This window comes from Rattus norvegicus, chromosome 10, assembly GCF_036323735.1.
Source record: "Rattus norvegicus strain BN/NHsdMcwi chromosome 10, GRCr8, whole genome shotgun sequence".
Taxonomy (NCBI): Eukaryota; Metazoa; Chordata; class Mammalia; order Rodentia; family Muridae; genus Rattus; species Rattus norvegicus.
This window is the reverse complement of record NC_086028.1, coordinates 18836837-18853049: the sequence shown is the minus strand read 5'-3', so window position 1 is coordinate 18853049 and position 16213 is coordinate 18836837. Positions and strand designations below refer to the sequence as shown.

The following is a 16213-nucleotide window of genomic DNA, read 5'->3' as shown; positions in this document are numbered from 1 at the left end:
GAGCAGAGGGATGGAGCACCAGCTATGCACAGGCTGTCTGCAGTTCCCAAAGGATGCCCAGGCTCTGAGGGCCACCAGCGTCTCCTAACTATAGCCAGAGGTGAAAAAGACCCCTGAGCAGGAGCCAGGCAGGGCTGGGTCCTTTCCTTACCACGTTTCTGTTCAGGATATTTTCTACACATTCAGATAAAGATAGAAAGAATACAAAAACCAAGCTTTGGCCAGAAACAGGCTTACAGCTGGAGTGCTCAATTACTGCTGGTGGTCATAGACCTTAGAGTGTCTCTCGTCCATTTTTACATCAGCTCTTTGCCCGGATGCTAAACAGACCCTTCCTCCCCAGGAATCCCTTGCATTGCCATGGGAACATTCTTTTTTTTTCCTACATCTAAAAAAGAAGTCAAGGCAACTGGTTAACCACCACCAAAGCTTTCGCCCTAAGCAACAAAGGTCCCATCGTTGGAGGCAACCTGGTCATAGGTGAAAGAGAAGGCCAAGGACAGCTCAGGGGTGCTCCCTCCGGTGCTCCCTCCAGCACATTCTACACTGCTTTCCCAACTCTGGAGTGGGCATGAGGTGGCTTGGGGGAGGTGAGGGCATTGGAAAGTCCCTCTGAGTGGGCACAGGAGAAGAAGCTGGAGGACCAAGGATGTGGAGCAGCTGAGTTCATCATGAGCTTCCTCTCCATCCTGGTCTGAATGAGAGCACAGGGGATTTAACCCGACACCGACTTACCATATGAACACACGTCAGCGCATGCCTGCCTTAGGAGCCATCTAACCTTCCACTCTGTGCAGGAGAAAATGGAAGCTCTTTAGCTCGGTTCTCTGGGTCCTCAGGAATCCTCAGCTAACCTTCATTGAGAATGTTATCACATGCCAGGAATGTTACAGGATCCAGATCATGCTACCCCGAAACGTACATTCTCTCATTGTCACCACTGTAGATGAAGGGACTGAGACCCAGAGAGGCCAGTTTGTGCTTGGGGCCACAAAATTAGCTAGTGTTAGAACTAGGACTTGAACCTGGGATAGTTAGCTCTTTTTTCTTATTGGTTGTTTTTTTTATTTACATTTCAGATGTTGTCCCCTTTCCCAGTTTCCTGCCCATAAACACCGTATCCCATCCCCCTCACCCTTCTTCTATGAGAGTTTTTCCCCCACCCAACCACCCACCCCTTCCCACGTCCCCACCCTGACATTCCCCTACACTGGGGTTTCCAGCCTTGGCAGGACCAAGGGCTTCTCTTCCCATTGGTGTCCAACAAGGCCATCCTCTGCTACATATGCAGCTGGAGCCATGGGTCTGTCCATGTGTATTCTTTGGATGGGGATTTAGTCCCTGAGAGCTCTGGTTGGTTGGTATTGTTGTTCTTGTGGGGTTGCAAACCACTTCAGCTCCTTCAATCCTTTCCCTAACTCCTCCAATAAGGACCCCATTCTCAGTTCAATGGTTGGCTGCAAGCATTCGCCTCTGTATTTGTCATGCTCTGTCAGACAGCTATATCAGGCTCCTGTCAGAATGTACTTCTTGGCATCAGCAATGTTGTCTGGTTTGGTGGCTGTATATGGGCTGAATCCCCAGGTGGGGCAGGCTCTGGATGACCATTCTTTCAGTCTCTGCTCCAAACATTGTCTTTGTATTTCCTCCTATGGATATTTTTGTTCCCCCTTCTAAGAAGGACTGAAGCATCCTTACTTTGGTCATCCTTCTTCTTGAGCTTCATGTGGTCTGTGGCTTGAATCTTGGGTAATCCGAGTTTTGGGGCTAATAAACACTTAGCAGTGAGTGCATACCTTGTGGTTTTGTTTGTGTGTGTGTGTGTGTGTGTGTGTGTGTGTGTGTGTGTGCGCGTGTGTGTGAGATTGGGTTACCTCACTCAGGATGGTATTTTCTAGTTCCATCCATTTGCCTATGAATTTCATAAAGTCATTGCTTTTGATAGCTGAGTAATATTCCATTGTGTAGATGAACCACATTTTCTGTATCCATTCCTTTGTTGAGGGACATCTGGGTTCTTTCCAGCTTCTGGATATTATAAATAAGGCTGCTATGAACATAGTGGAGCATGTGTCTTTGTTATATGTTGGGGCATCTTTTGGGTATATGCCCAGGAGTGGGCTGGGTCCTCAGGTATTGCAATATCAAATTTTCTGAGGAACCTCCAGACTGATTTCCAGAGTGGGTTGTACCAGTTGGCAATCCCACCAACAATGGAGGAGTGTTCCTCTTTCTCCACATCCTCGCTAGCATCTGCTGTCACCTGAGTTTTTGATCTTAGCCATTCTCACTGGTGTAAGGTGGACTCTCAGGGTTGTTTTGATTTGCATTTCCTTGATGACTAAGGACATTGAACATTTCATTAGGTGCTTCTTAGCCATTCAACATTGTTTAGCTCTGTACCCCATTTTTGGTAGGGTTATTTGATTCTCTTGAGTCAACTTCTCGAGTTTCTTGTATAGATTGGATATTAGCCCTCCATTGGTTGTAGCTCTTGACCGCAGACTTCATCTACTTTGATCCCAAATGAGACCTCTCTACCCACACCTAATGCTGCTCCCAGTCTGAAATTTGAGGGCAAATCCTTTCGAGAATGACATGTGTTTCCCTGAATGCATTGCACGCTGGGTTTTGTTCCAGGGCCTTGACACATACTGTTTCTTCTTTCTTTTCCATTTTTAGATGTTGGAACTTGTTTAGTTAGTTGGTTTGTTAATTTCCCCCAACCCAAATGCTGTAAGATCCAGTTGAAATTTCCCCTACTCTTGGGAACCCTTTGGCACCCCCAACCCAATAGACCAAGTTAGCAACTTACCCAGGATGCACCAGGCTCCCAGCACCTGGACAGACAGGTGAGGCTCAGTGCACTGCACCGGGACCCTAACACACCATACTTCTCTCACGGGTCACAGTCACTGCAGTCTTCCAAGGGCCCAGCTTGGTGCCTTGCATTCAACAGACACTTATCCTTTCCAGGAGAAGGTCAGAAAATGGGGAGAGCCTACTCTTCGAACCTCAAAGGGCCTGGATTCAGGTCTCATCCCAGCTGTGAGAGCCTGAGAAGTTAGTCTGTGGTTCAAGGTCTCCTTCCTTACACACATTGCAGATTCGTGTTAAACAGTACACTCTTCAAGGCCGCTGATGGTTGACTGGCATAGAAACTGTATATGGATGCGTGGCCCAGGATGTGGCAGGCAGCCAGCAAATGCTGGGACCTGGTGCCCTCAGAATCCAGCTCTTAGAGAGACGGTTTCAATCCTAGCTCTCCATTCGCCAGCTGTGCAGTCTTAGACAAGTTGCTCCATCCCTCAGCTCAATTCTTTATCTATAAAACAGGATTGCTATGTTCTTACCTTCAGTTATAATGCAAAACAGTGGGTTGTATTATATTTATTAAAAATTCTCACACGTGTGTCATTGGGCACTGCTTGTATTTATTTGGTCCTTACCTCTCCCTTCTCTGCTGGTTCTCTTCCTGTCCACAAATAGTTCTCTTTATCTTATGCAAGATTGATTTATTGATACATAGATGATAGATAGATAAGGTATATAGATATAAAGATGATAGCTAGATGATAGGTAGATGATAGATAGATAGATAGATAGATAGATAGAAGATAGATGATAGGTAGATAGATGATAGATAGATAATAGATAGATAGATAGATAGATAGATAGATAGATAGATAGATAGATAGATAGATAATAGATAGATAGATGGCAGGTAGATGGTAGATGAGTGTAATGGATAGAGAGATGTCCAGATAGCTTCCAGATATAAGAGTAAATATTTCAATAGTTGCCTTCCCTTCTCCCACTGCCTTCTCTTGTTTTCCTTTCTCTCTCCCTTTGGCCTTTCCTTCTGCACACAGTCCGCCAATCTGCTTTCGTGTCCTACGTGTATATTTGTCTTACCATTTTAAAGATAACAGAGATGTATGGAAGTTGTTGAGAATGGACTTTAACGATCCTCGCCACACACACAACCTGCAAACAGTGAATCGTGTACCTCAACCACGCTGGTTCAGGATACATACATTCAAGCAATGCGATGGCTACTATAATAGATGCAAGCTTTGTCTGTTAATCAAAAGGTAATTTTAAAAGGTTACAAAGATTTGAAAGAGCACAAAGCTGATCAATTCCAGACACGCTGTAGGGGCTGCGTCAAAGCCCTGCCCCCTGCACTCCGCAGATGCGCCTGTCCACGTACCTAGGCTGACTCCGGCTGCACTGTCTTCTAGGCACCCCAGCTTTCCATCCTGGGCTAATGGGGCACATGGCAGCGACGGCTGGAAGTCACAGCCGTGTGGAGGAGAATATGGTTTCGTGAAAATAACATTTGGAAGTAATTATGAGTGCACTGGATCAGAACCATGGTCAGCTGCCAGGCCTCCCCAGAGACAGTGGCAGGGGAGGGGGTAGACCTAGGGGGGAACTTGTCTAGAAGCCAGCCTGAAATAGCCACAAAATGCTGTTCCCATGGTCAGGGCCACCACTCTTGGGCCTTGTCTCAAGACAGGGCAGTTTGTCTGCTCCGGGCTTCTTGTAGGTTTCATTCCCAGTAGGACACTGCTCACGTTAAAAAGGCAAATAATATGAAGGAAGGAGAGAGAATGAAATCTGAATGGAGACAGGGGCAGAGACGATAAATACTTGACAAGAGGAGAAAACAGTAGGGGGCATCTGCACCCCTCTTCCCTGTTCTCTTAGACAGAGATAGGGGACCTGGTCTTTGCACAAGAATCTCCCCGGCCACTGGGATGTGAGCTTTGCCCTAGAACAAAGTCATGGTGCCTCAGAAAGGAGGTATCCGTGAAGCCTGAGGTCACAGACAGAGGAGCACCCTGTCTGGGGTCTGAGATTTGTCCCTGGCAGAGGGCAATGGAGCAGACAGCAGAGGATGGCAGCTGCCATCAAGCCTCAGGTGGCACCTAAAGGACTAAGGCCCCAAACTAGGTAATCACCAGATCCATCTGACCTCTTGCAGGAGGCAGGATACAGGAGGCTGCCTGTGTATGCATCACAGAGGCCCCAGGAGCCCAGAAGCCCCATTACCACCACATGCTCTACTGGTGCCTCTGGTTTATGTAGTGATGTGAGCAGAAGACCTGCCATTCTGTTTTGCTTTCAGCCAGTGAACTATATTCAGGGAGAGGACCAAATGCCTAGGCATTGATCCAGGCTCACAGCAGCAGTCCAGCCCACAGTGTCCCTCAGCAACAAGAGGACTTTCAGACCAGCATCCAGTCCCAGAGCCTCTGGTCATGGAGAGAGGACAGGCAAACTCCAGGGTATGGGCAGGAGCCTGATCAATGCTGGATGCAGATGAAACCTGGCTGGGTTCCTGGATGTCGCCGATACCCAGTAAACAACACTTTAGAGGTTTATTGTTGGAAGGGATCCTTTAAGTTGAATATCCACCCATCTGCTCTCCAGGCAGGCTTTGGTGTTTGGAATGAGTGATAGGACACTTTCAAAGGGCCACAGCAGCAATGAGGGTTTCTCTTATTTCCATCCGGTGACTCCCATGCATTGCTAAGAGTAAGCCTGGCAACCAATACCACGTTGCCCCTAAACCCAGGGTGCCATCATATCTGGAATGCTCAGTGACTACAGTCACCTATGCGCTGCTTCTAGGTGAGAGGTCATACCACAGAGTCCTTGTTGTCCTTACCACAGCCTGCAAATGGATGCCAGTTTTACCTGGGCCAGAGAAAAAGCCAACCGACCATGGAAAATGACTCACTCTAGGCATGGAGCTGGATGCTGGTTCTGAAGTGTAGGTTTTAGCCTTCTTTATCCCAAAGCCAGTGACCCTGAGGTTCTACACTAAGCCTGACAGGTGGCATCAGAGTGTGGCATAGCCAGTACTCCACAAAGTCAGCTCTTTTCATGGCCACGGGTGAGCCCCAGACGGAAACTAGTAGAAGAGGGGGTGACGCTAAAGAAGTCTGATTCTTCCTATGCCAGACCTGCTCTAGGACATTCTTGCATTACATCACGTGCAGATGAGGCTCTTTGATAAGGACCGGATCCCCTCTTGTTGCTTGGCAACGTGGCTTACAATTCGTAGCAGGGAAGTAATTTACAGGAATTCAAAGTGTCGCTGGAGATTCTGCAGAGCAGAATTGGTGCAAAAAAGGAGTCCCACACGGGCCACATCATGCCTCTGGGGGCGAGGGCTGCCGAAAGAATAGCTTCCACTTGCTTTGCCTGGGAGTTGGGGGCTTTTAGTTCAAGCTCAGTGAGGGTTTCCTGTCATTTATCAACGGGTTTCACATGGAGTCTCTACTATGGAACAAGGCCCGTGGTGGGAGCCAAGGGTACAAATGATAAATGAAACAGGCGTCAACTCAGGGCATACCAAACAGGCACCTCCTAGGGTCACAAGACAGGATGTTCATGGGGCTGAGTTGGCAACAGGGGAGACATGTGCCTGAGGCATTTGAGGGTAGAGGTCATGCAGGTGACAATTAGTCAAACAGAAGGGGAAGTTGGGTATCAGGAGAGGGACAACTAGGAAACAATTGTTAGGAACAGTTGTAGCTGGTGCTGAGGGATAAGTGGAGGTTCCCCCTAGCACCACTCTCTCTGGCCTTGAATGACCAGCAAGCAGACACTGGGCTTGGGATACAGTCATGCAAGATATCAACCAAGAAGAACAGATGAGAGTAGAGAAACACTACTGTTGGAGGGGACATCGGCAGAGATGGGAACAGGAAGTCAGTTGGAAAACTATTAAAGAGAACAATTAAAGGAAGAGACGGCAGTGCTGGAAGAGAGATGGGGAGAAAGGTCGTTTTTAACTGGGCACAATCATGTGCCAGAATGAGGGCAAGCAATGGCGCAAGTGTCTGCTGTGACCAACAGGGGGCGCCATCTGCTCGGATGGGGAGGTGGAAAGGGCAAGTCCAAGGAATTCCTGCCAGTGATAGAAACCCACCTCGACAGAATTTGTGGGGTGGATTGATTCATGGCATTTTGTGAAAATGAACTCGGGGTGTGCTGGAGTCATCTTAGCCCGAGCTAATGACAAAGCCCATAATCTATCAACACATAGGCCAGAGTAGAATGTCCATGGAGGGGATCGTGAAAGAAAGGGCACTGGCTATATGGAAGCCCAGCAGAACAATGAAGATCCAGGCCCAGAGCCGCTGTGATTTACATTGTGCCGATCTTACTTACACTTGTAAGGAAAAGGCAGAGAACCGCTGGGAGTGGCAAGTCTGCATGATAGTGACCGATTGATGCTGTTCTGTCTCCTAGAAAGCGAACAAATAAGAGTCAGCAGCCTCGCAGGCACGCACGCATGCACGCACGCACGCTCACACGCACCCGTGCCTCCTCGTAACCCAGGAATGTGGGAGCTAATGTCAGGGATCTCATATGGGGTGCTTAGCACACGCTACCCCAACACACACAGCATTCCCAGCTACCCACCTGTAGGAGTTGGCTCCACAGCACCATCTAGCCAGAATGAAGGGAACTGCACACAGCACACAGCACACGTTCCGCCCCTGAAAAAGATCCCTCTGGTCTCGGAGCTATCACAGGGGTGAAAAAGTCCTTGGCCAGCAAGCAACACTTAAAGAAAAGATGCTGATGTCTTGTCCTCCTGCAGCCCCTCCTTCCTGATCACGTTTGCTCCTCCTAGCCGCAGTGTCTCCTACCATCTCCTGCTCAGCTAGCGGCTGGGGCCGAATGTCTACCCAACCTGCAGGCAAGGTGCTAGGAGGAAAGGCTTCGGCATCCTGGGAAAACCCGAGTTTCACTGGAAGCTGTTGGCAGGCAGCGTTAGATGGACCCATCACCTAGTTCTCCGTTGGTCGAATGGGGATGCAAGTGTGCCATACCCTGGCCTTCAGCCCACAGCTCACCGCCTCTTCTCTGCCTTTTCTCGAACCTTAGGTTCTGCCTATTCAAGCCCACATGTCCTCAGATGACAATTGGCACAGAAGGCTTCTTGATTTACCTTTCTTCAGGAGCTTTCGCCCTCCGCCCCTCCCCCCTTGTCCCCCACACCATGATATTTGCCAGTTGCAGTTTCTGTGAGAGGTAGGGACAGACTCTGCCACCGAGGTCATCATTATTGATAAAATACACATGGCCAAGTGAGTTAATCTCACACAGCAAATCCGTGGTTTACAGCCGTCTGTCTTCTGCGTGTCTGACTGTGATGTGGGGAAACAGAACCTCCCTGTCATCTCCTTGGGACACGACTTGGAACAGCTTCTCTGCTGCTCACCAGCTCTCAACACTTGAAGAGGAAGTAGGTCCTGTGCTGGGTGTTTTTGCACCACTGTAGGCTAGTATAAGAGTCCTGGGTAGGATTAGGGAGGCTGGGCTAGGCAAGGACACATGGTAAGTCGAGAGTATTGAATGTGTTTTCAACCTGTGATTTTTCCATTTGCAGTGGTTTATTGAGCTGTCATCTTACTGTAAATCAAAGGACATGTGTGGTTTAAATGTCAGTTGCAGTGGCGTTAATGGAATTCTGTGTCCTAGGACCATTACTGTGTCCCACTTCTAGGGCTTCGTCACCTTGAAAGGAAGCCCTGTTCCCAGGAAGCCGTTATTCCCTTCCTTCCCCAGCTGTCAGTCTTTATGAATTTGCCTGCTCTTGGGAGTTCAGGGAATCACAGGTCGTGTGTCTTCTATGCCTAGTTCTTATCACTTACCATAATGTGTTCGCAGTTCTCCCTCATTGTGCGGCTCATGACTGACTGACTGAATGAATGAATGAATGATACCTCATTCATTTTTATGACCGAATAGCATCCCAATGTGTGGGCATATATGTTTCCTATTCATCAATTAATGGACATGTGAATTGTTTTTATCTTTAGATGGTTGTTCATAATTCTGCTATAAACATTTACAGTCTTGTTTTTATTTAATATATCTGCAGTTCTTCAGGTGAAAACCTAGAAATGGAATTTCTGGCCATATGGTAATCCTAAGTCTAACTTCATGACGACCTGTTTGACTGTTTTCCACAATAGCTGGACCACCTTGCATTCCCGCCAGCAGTTGTCACTACATAGCAAGAATGCTTGGGTTGTCATTGCCACTGTAGGTGATGTGACGCGCAGTCCTTTCTTGTTTGACATCACCAGGTAGTTATCTCTTGATAACCTGCAAAATAAAATGATTGACAGCTTTAGTTGACCAATCAGTTTGGCTAGAGAACAGGAGAGTGGGAGGGGCCTATAATTCCGCGGCCCCGAACTTAGCCATTTCAACTTTCCCCTTGCTCTGGGGCTGCAGGCTGGGCAGAGAGAGAGAGAGAGAGAGAGAGAGAGAGAGAGAGAGAGAGAGAGAGAGAGAGAGAGAGAGAGAGAGAGAGAGAGAGAGCAGGGCTTGGCAAGCCATGTGCTGTGTCTCACATACACACATGGCCTCACTTAGTCCTCATAACAGCACTTAGGGAAATTAATAGTTTCTCTTGCCAGCCAGCAGTGAGGCCACATTTGTAGCGGCCCAGCCTCCCTGGCTCATCTGCCCACTTCTTTGCGGCACTCAGCCATGAATGCTGCCGCGTCAGCTGTTTCTACTTCCTGCGACTCCCACTTCCCTCCACCGAAGCACGACTGTCCAAGAAACGGCTCCTTCTCTCAACACAGTACCTGGACTGGGCCAGGTGCCCATGGCAGCCATATGCTGCCACAGCCTGGGCTCAGATTCCTTCCTTCCCAGCTGTCCTTATGATCTCCTTCCCCCCATCTTCCGGAAACAGCCGCGATCTTCTTGCCAAGGCTCCCAAAGGAACCACATGGGCTCCCTAGCATATCCAGTATGATCAAGTCAGCCCCCAACCCCCCGCAGCCTCCAAGAGTCTCCAAGGATCCCCTGTCTGCCACATCTTGGTTGGTCCCTGTACTGGCTGGTTTTGTGTGTCAACTTCACACAAGCTGGAGTTAGCACAGACAGAGGAGACTCCGTTGAGGAAATGCCTCCATGATATCCAGCTGTAAGGCACTTTCTCAACCAGTGATTAAGAGGGGAGGGCCTGGCCCCTTGTGTGTGACACTGTCCCTGGGCTGATAGTCTTGGATTCTACAAGGAAAGCAAGCTGAGCAAGCCAGAGGAAGCAAGCCAGTAAGTAACATCCCTCCATGGCCTCTTCATCAGCTCCTGCTTCCTGCCCTGTGTGAGTTCCAGTCCTGACTTCCTTTGTTGATGAACAGCAGTGTGGCCATGTGAGCTGAATAAACCCTTTCCTCCCTGACTTGCTTCTTGATCATGATGCTTGGGCAGGAATAGAAACCCTGACTAGACAGTCCCCGTGGCAAGTGGAGCTGGGCTCTGTTCAGGATCCATTTATCAGCCATACCTGCTCAGCTTACTCTCAGTTGCTGTGCCCCAACTTTCTCAAGATGGAAATGGGGTGTGTCCACAGATTCTGTGTCACAGCTTAGCCAGGAGGCACTGATTTACTCCGTATAAGCTTGTTTACCTCAGCACCACATCTACTATGGTCATTTATGGAGTGGGGCAAGTGGTCAACTGAAGATGCTCAGTAGCCCACCCTGTCTTCTCAGTGAGAGACAGGGTCTGGAGGTGAGGCTGGATGCATTTGAATCTAACGTTCTTGTTCATTTTACTCAAGGTAAAGTCCTCTGATACAATAGCCGAGCTCAGCCTCTGACTGGCTCCAGCCCAAAGGAGCTCTTTTGTTTACCAAGTGAACTGTTTAACCTAAGATAACCGTGTAGGGACTGGCCAGAGGGACCTGTATAGTTGGAGAGAAGGCATGGGGAGGTAAAATGAGGGTCTCCAGGAAGGACAAGGACAGAGATTCCTAACGTGAGGGCTTCTAGCTACAGACCATCAGCAAGGGTATCACCCTCCTCTCCCCAAGGAGCTTTGTCTCAGATGGCCAAGGCTCTTAGAGAGGAGGGCACTCACGGCTGCGTTCATCGGATGCCTAGAACCTGTTGCCACCGAACGACTGTGTTTAAAACAACTGTTCATCCAGCTGTCTCCACAACTGAAAGTCCTCATAGCTGTCACTGGGCTGACGTCCCAGCATCTGCAGATTTTCACTTCATCTTGAGGCCAACAGCTGCTGGGGACTTTCATCCTGGCTTCCTCCAGTGTCCAATGTCCACCAGCATCCCTTGACTTGTGGCCGTGCCACAGTGACGGTTCCTGTTTCTGTGGTCGCGGGGACGTCTCTCTTTCTCCATGTCCTTTGGCCTCCCTTACAAGGACCCTTCTCCCTACCTGTAGGGAATCATCTGAACAATCTGAGATAACCTCTCATCTTAATCCCATCTGCAAAGCCCTTGCTACTTAATGTTCTGTTAGGCGACTCTGCAGATCAGGACCTGGTACCTTTGGGGCCGTGGACCAGCCCAATATAGAGATGTAATGGGGAAGTGTGATCATAGAGACCAGGCTGTCCAGAGGGCTGTTTCAGGCTTAGGCCATATTCACTATCCTACCAGTATGACAGAGCTGGGGCAGCCCTGGTCTCTTGGCCCATGCTACAGCTTCCTCTACAATAACTACATTCTGTTTTCCTGGTCTTCTGTGGTGGCGGCCTGTGGTATAAACTAGCTATTCTAGCTGTTTCATCCGGATACTTCTGGGGGCTTTACCCCAAGACTTATGGCATAATGAGTAAAAAAAAGTCTTAAGCTAATGTGTGTTGCCATGATCGAATATCTGATAGGGAGTAATGTATTATAGGGGGAGGGGGAGTTACTTGGCTCCCAGTCTGGTAATATATCTGTTGAGAAATATTACACAAGGGAGCATTACTAGGGACCCTGGCTGATGACACATGGCGGATGACAACACATGGGGGCATATGTACGAGAGATCACATGATAGAAGAAGCAATAGAAACTGAGAAAGCCAAGCATCTTGGGGGTGTGGGCTAGGTCTCCGTGGTCTCATTGGTTGCTAGTCCAGTCTTGGGAGGCCTAACCCAGTCTCATGAGGTGGACATTAATCTCTTCTGCAGGTACTCCCACTAAGCCTACCTCTTCACATTGCCCCACTGAGGCATGACCCAGCATGAGTTCTCAGGGGGAACAAACTATATTTGACCCACAGTAAGATGTAAGAACAGAAACAGGATTGGTAGAAGCTAGGAAGAAGCAGTAAAAATAACCACTTGGGAAAGTTGCATGAGTCTCTCTGAAGGGGCACCTCACCTCCAGACTGAAGATCTGCTAGGGGTCACTGAGTAGTGCTGTAAAAAGGGACATGAAGTCCATTGGCATAGTTGTGTGACCTCAGAAACTTACTGTATATCTCCGAGCCTCAGTTTACCCATCCATAAGATGGGAAGAACTGTTCCCCTAATTGACTGACAATGAGATGGGATTAGGATACAGAAGAAATTGGTTTTGGGGGGAATTTTTGCTCCGAGAATGATGGCTTCTGTCAGACTGTTCACGCTGCCACCCGATCTAAACTTGTCCCACTGAAGGAAGCTGGTACATTATAAGATACTTGCCATCCTGGGTAGAGGCAGGGAAGTTGCTCTGTCTGCCTGAATTTTATATTTAACATCCCTGTCTTTCACCATCCACATGAAGAAGACTGTCTCCACCTGGGCAGTGGCAGTGTAATGGGGTATCCTGGGGCTCCCCACAATGCCACACTCTGGGCAGGAGAAGTTTGTTCCCTGTAGTGCATGCTATTCTCTACATCACCTGTTGGATCTGATACAGCACGGATTGGAAGAGAAAGCTGTCTTCCCCACCGTGGCTTCTCAACACACATGGCGAAAAAGGGCTTTCTCTCTTCCAATCACGCAGTGAGTCAACAAGCAGCAGAGACAGCGTGAGTCTGTTTGTTTACTCTCCGCCTTGTAATGGCTCAAACACTTGCTGACGCATACCGCCTGCTGTGGACACAGGGCAGGCATGTCACTGAATGGCTATCTAAACAAACCTCATTGGTGTCACTGAATGAGATAGGGCTGCAGGATCAGGCATTGGCCCTTTCGGCTGGCATTAGACCTTACCTATGCAAAGAGTGGTTAAACTGGTACCCTGTGTCATCGTCATCAGAACTAAGGCACTTAGCCACCCGCTGGACTTCAAGTCCTGCCTGTGCAGTTTCACGGATGTGGGGATGACAGGTTTGTTTTTAAGACATCGCTCCTTTTATTGAAATGCGGAAATTCTGACAACATAAGGAAGTCGTGCTGTGAGCTCTCACTACGGTGGCTTCGTTTGTGCAACTCCATACCTGTCCCCACAAAGGAACACATGGGTCTGCAAGGCAAAGCTCTGGGCCGTGCTCCTCTGGAGATTCACGTGCTCCACTGAAGCATCTGGGTGTGTGACACCTGTGCTTAATACGTCCTGCAGGTGATCCTGGCTCCTTACCCTCCATTTGGGAAAAAACAAACAAACAAACAACACCCAGCCATTTCCTGCGATCCTTGTCTGAGAGAGAACTCTGCTGCTGAGTACAGCAGTTGTCCTTTGGGCCACACACCTAGTGTTATCATCCTCGAGAAAAATGCTGCTTCTGGAGTTCGTCCTCAGCACAGACCTGCAGGACCTATCAAGGCACCATTTACTAAAAGCCACCCTGGAGAGGCCAATCAGCATCCTCCAGACATACAGAGTGCTGGCTCCATACAGTGTGGCAACGGGGCTACAGAGTGTTCTTGCATAGCCACTGGGAGCCAAGCTTTGCAGAGCCCATCAGACATCAATCAGTGGCCTGTGGTTATAAGCTGGCTATCGATGGCTGCAGATGAATCCCAAGCCCTGCGGTGCTCACATCGCCCCATCTTTCCTGGGGGATTGTCCCCAAGGGACAAATTCCAAACTTGTGGGTAGGCTTCTTTACCAAACATCACTCCCTCACAGTTTTGCCCATTGCTAGTGGTGCTTGTCTCCTGTGTCCACCCCCATGAGCTGACTTCTCTAAAGCTACCCCGCCCCCAAGAAAGAAATGATAGAGTCCCAAGAAAGAAAGAAGCCACTGGGTTGGGAGCACTTCCAGGTCTTCTAGCTTGGCAGCTCAACTCAGTTTTACCACCCATGGCATGAGGGTCTTTGAGGTACTTTCTACAACGGCAATGTCGGCAGCCTTTGCCTCTGAGAGAGGAGTCGTTCTCATGCCTGGTGCAGAGATAGGGTGATAGAAGAGCGGGGGTGAGGGGAGGCCAATTTTTGGAACAGTAACACCCAGACTCAGAGTGTGGCAGTCCAGGTTCTAAGATGGTTGGTTATCGCATCCAGGCTAACTCACTACTGCTCATTCTGTGCCCAAGTCCTAGGGCATCGGTGAACAGGGAGGCTAATCTCCATAGAAAGCCCAGAGTGTAGGGACACTGGGCAGGGCAGAAAGTCTGAGTCCAGCTACTTAGGGCAGGAAAGGTCAAAGGGTAGGAATCCTATAGGTAACCCATCGTGTGACACATTCGATGTAAGAGACCTGTAACTGGCCACCTCCCTTCTCTCATGAAGCCTGGAGCCAACCAAGACTGTCTCCCCTGAACCTGGCACACATGATCTCCCCGCCTACCCCTCTTCCCTCCAGGTGTAACTCCTTCACGACCAACAGCCTTCTAAGAGCTGTGACTTGGAAGGTAGGCCTGGCTTCTCTACTATATTGGCCAAAGCTAAGTCATGTGACCAAGAACAAATTCACCGAGGCTTGCAAGGGGCTAGAGGAAGTGACTGATCACCCTTGGATGATATGCCCCCATCTCAGGGTTATTGGGAAGGGTCTCTCATTGAACATGTCTTTGTGGGGGCACAAGCCAGTTGCTGCCCCAGCCACTATGTAGCTGAGAAAGGCAGTCCAATTAAGTCCTGCAGAGGGATCAGACCAGAGAACTAGAAAACTCTGAGATAGTCACAGGCCTTGGCAGAGAAGCCACCCCAGCAGTATACTCCTTTGTCAAAATAGGAAGATGCAAGGTCAGGGCATGGACAGGCAGGGAGGGAGGAAGTTTGGAATCCAGACTATCCCTGGAAAGTATCTCATAGAGTAAGCCTGCACACCATACGCCCCGTCTCCTGCTCAGCTGCAAGCTCAGGTCTTGAGTGGCCTGGACCAGCCAGCTTTGCTGAATGCCCAGTGAGCTCTCAGCAGGCTCCTGCTGGGCACAGCACAGGGAAATTAAGTGCAATTAGCAGATAGCAGCCATCACAGGCCAGAAGCACTGTCCTCCCAGCCGGCTCCATTTCTGAGACTAATGGGGAGCTGGAAAGAAGATGTGCACAGCCGGCTTGACTCACACACCCCAGACTGCAGAACTGGGAGCGGGGGACAGCAAATGTATCTTCTGGGCAGAGCTGAAGATACTCGGCCTGCAGCTCCCGCGGCGAGCCCAAGGTCAGGGATAGGCCAGGTCCCTCTAGAGATCACTCCCATCTCGCCAAGTCTGAAAAGATGGAGACAATTGGTTTAAGGGAGTGGAGCGTCGTTGTCATGGCGGCAGGAAAGGCGCAGATGAGTCCCCAGTCCCAGCCTAACAATGTTAGCTTTAGCTGGCATTGAATGTACCCTGTGTCACAGCCCGATTTGACTCTCGCTGCCTCTTCTTTTAGAGTACGGTTGTGAGTTGTGCCCAGACAGCTGCAAACCTACGGTTAAATGCCTCAACGGTTAACTGAACCAACCTGACAAACCCGCTCCTGTCCAGATGGAGCCCTGACCTCCTCGAGATTGCTCTCCGCCAGGCCTGAGTCCATCCACTCCACAAACGCCACACAGTCATGTCTCTCCCCTACTGAAGGCATCTTCAGAGCCACACCTGTTAGCATCCTGTCTAAGCTCCGCCCCACAGTTACCTGGCAACAGCCAGGTGTGCCGACTCACTATAAAAGGGGCTGCTTGCCCCCTCCTCTCCCTCTTGCTCTTACTCTCCTGTTCCCACTCTGTCTCTCACCCCTTCCCCCCTCCCCCTCTCCCTCTCCCTCCCTCCCCTCTGCTTCTACTACCCTCTCAACTCCCCTCCCCGTGCCCTGAATTAACTCTATTCTATACTCTGTGCTGGTCCTTCAGGAGGAAGGGATGATTCAGCATAGGCCTGCCTAGGCACCCCCTTCCCCCATACCTGACTTCACACCCACCAAAACATATCCCCCCTCTCTTTATCTTTTTATAAAACACAACAGCACCTGTTTCTCACTTTGCTTTAACCAAGGGTCTGGTCCCTTCCACCCTGCCCACACCCGGAAAATCCCTGGTTTCCCTGTGTCCCTCTTACCCCAAGCCAGCTCCC

At 49.5% G+C, this 16213-nt stretch overlaps 1 protein-coding gene and 1 long non-coding RNA gene across 5 annotated transcripts in view; one reads left to right on the top strand and one right to left on the bottom strand.

The window, feature by feature from the left end:
- The window catches only part of Kcnip1 (potassium voltage-gated channel interacting protein 1), a 369300-nt gene that overhangs the window by 239976 nt on the left and 113111 nt on the right, over positions 1-16213 (top strand). The gene's annotated exons all lie outside the window — the stretch shown is intronic.
- LOC120095245 (uncharacterized) lies at positions 13104-15907 on the bottom strand. Its single transcript, XR_005490614.2, has 2 exons — positions 15609-15907; positions 13104-15370 (listed from the first exon to the last, which is right to left on the bottom strand). It is a non-coding gene; the product is annotated as an uncharacterized LOC120095245 (long non-coding RNA).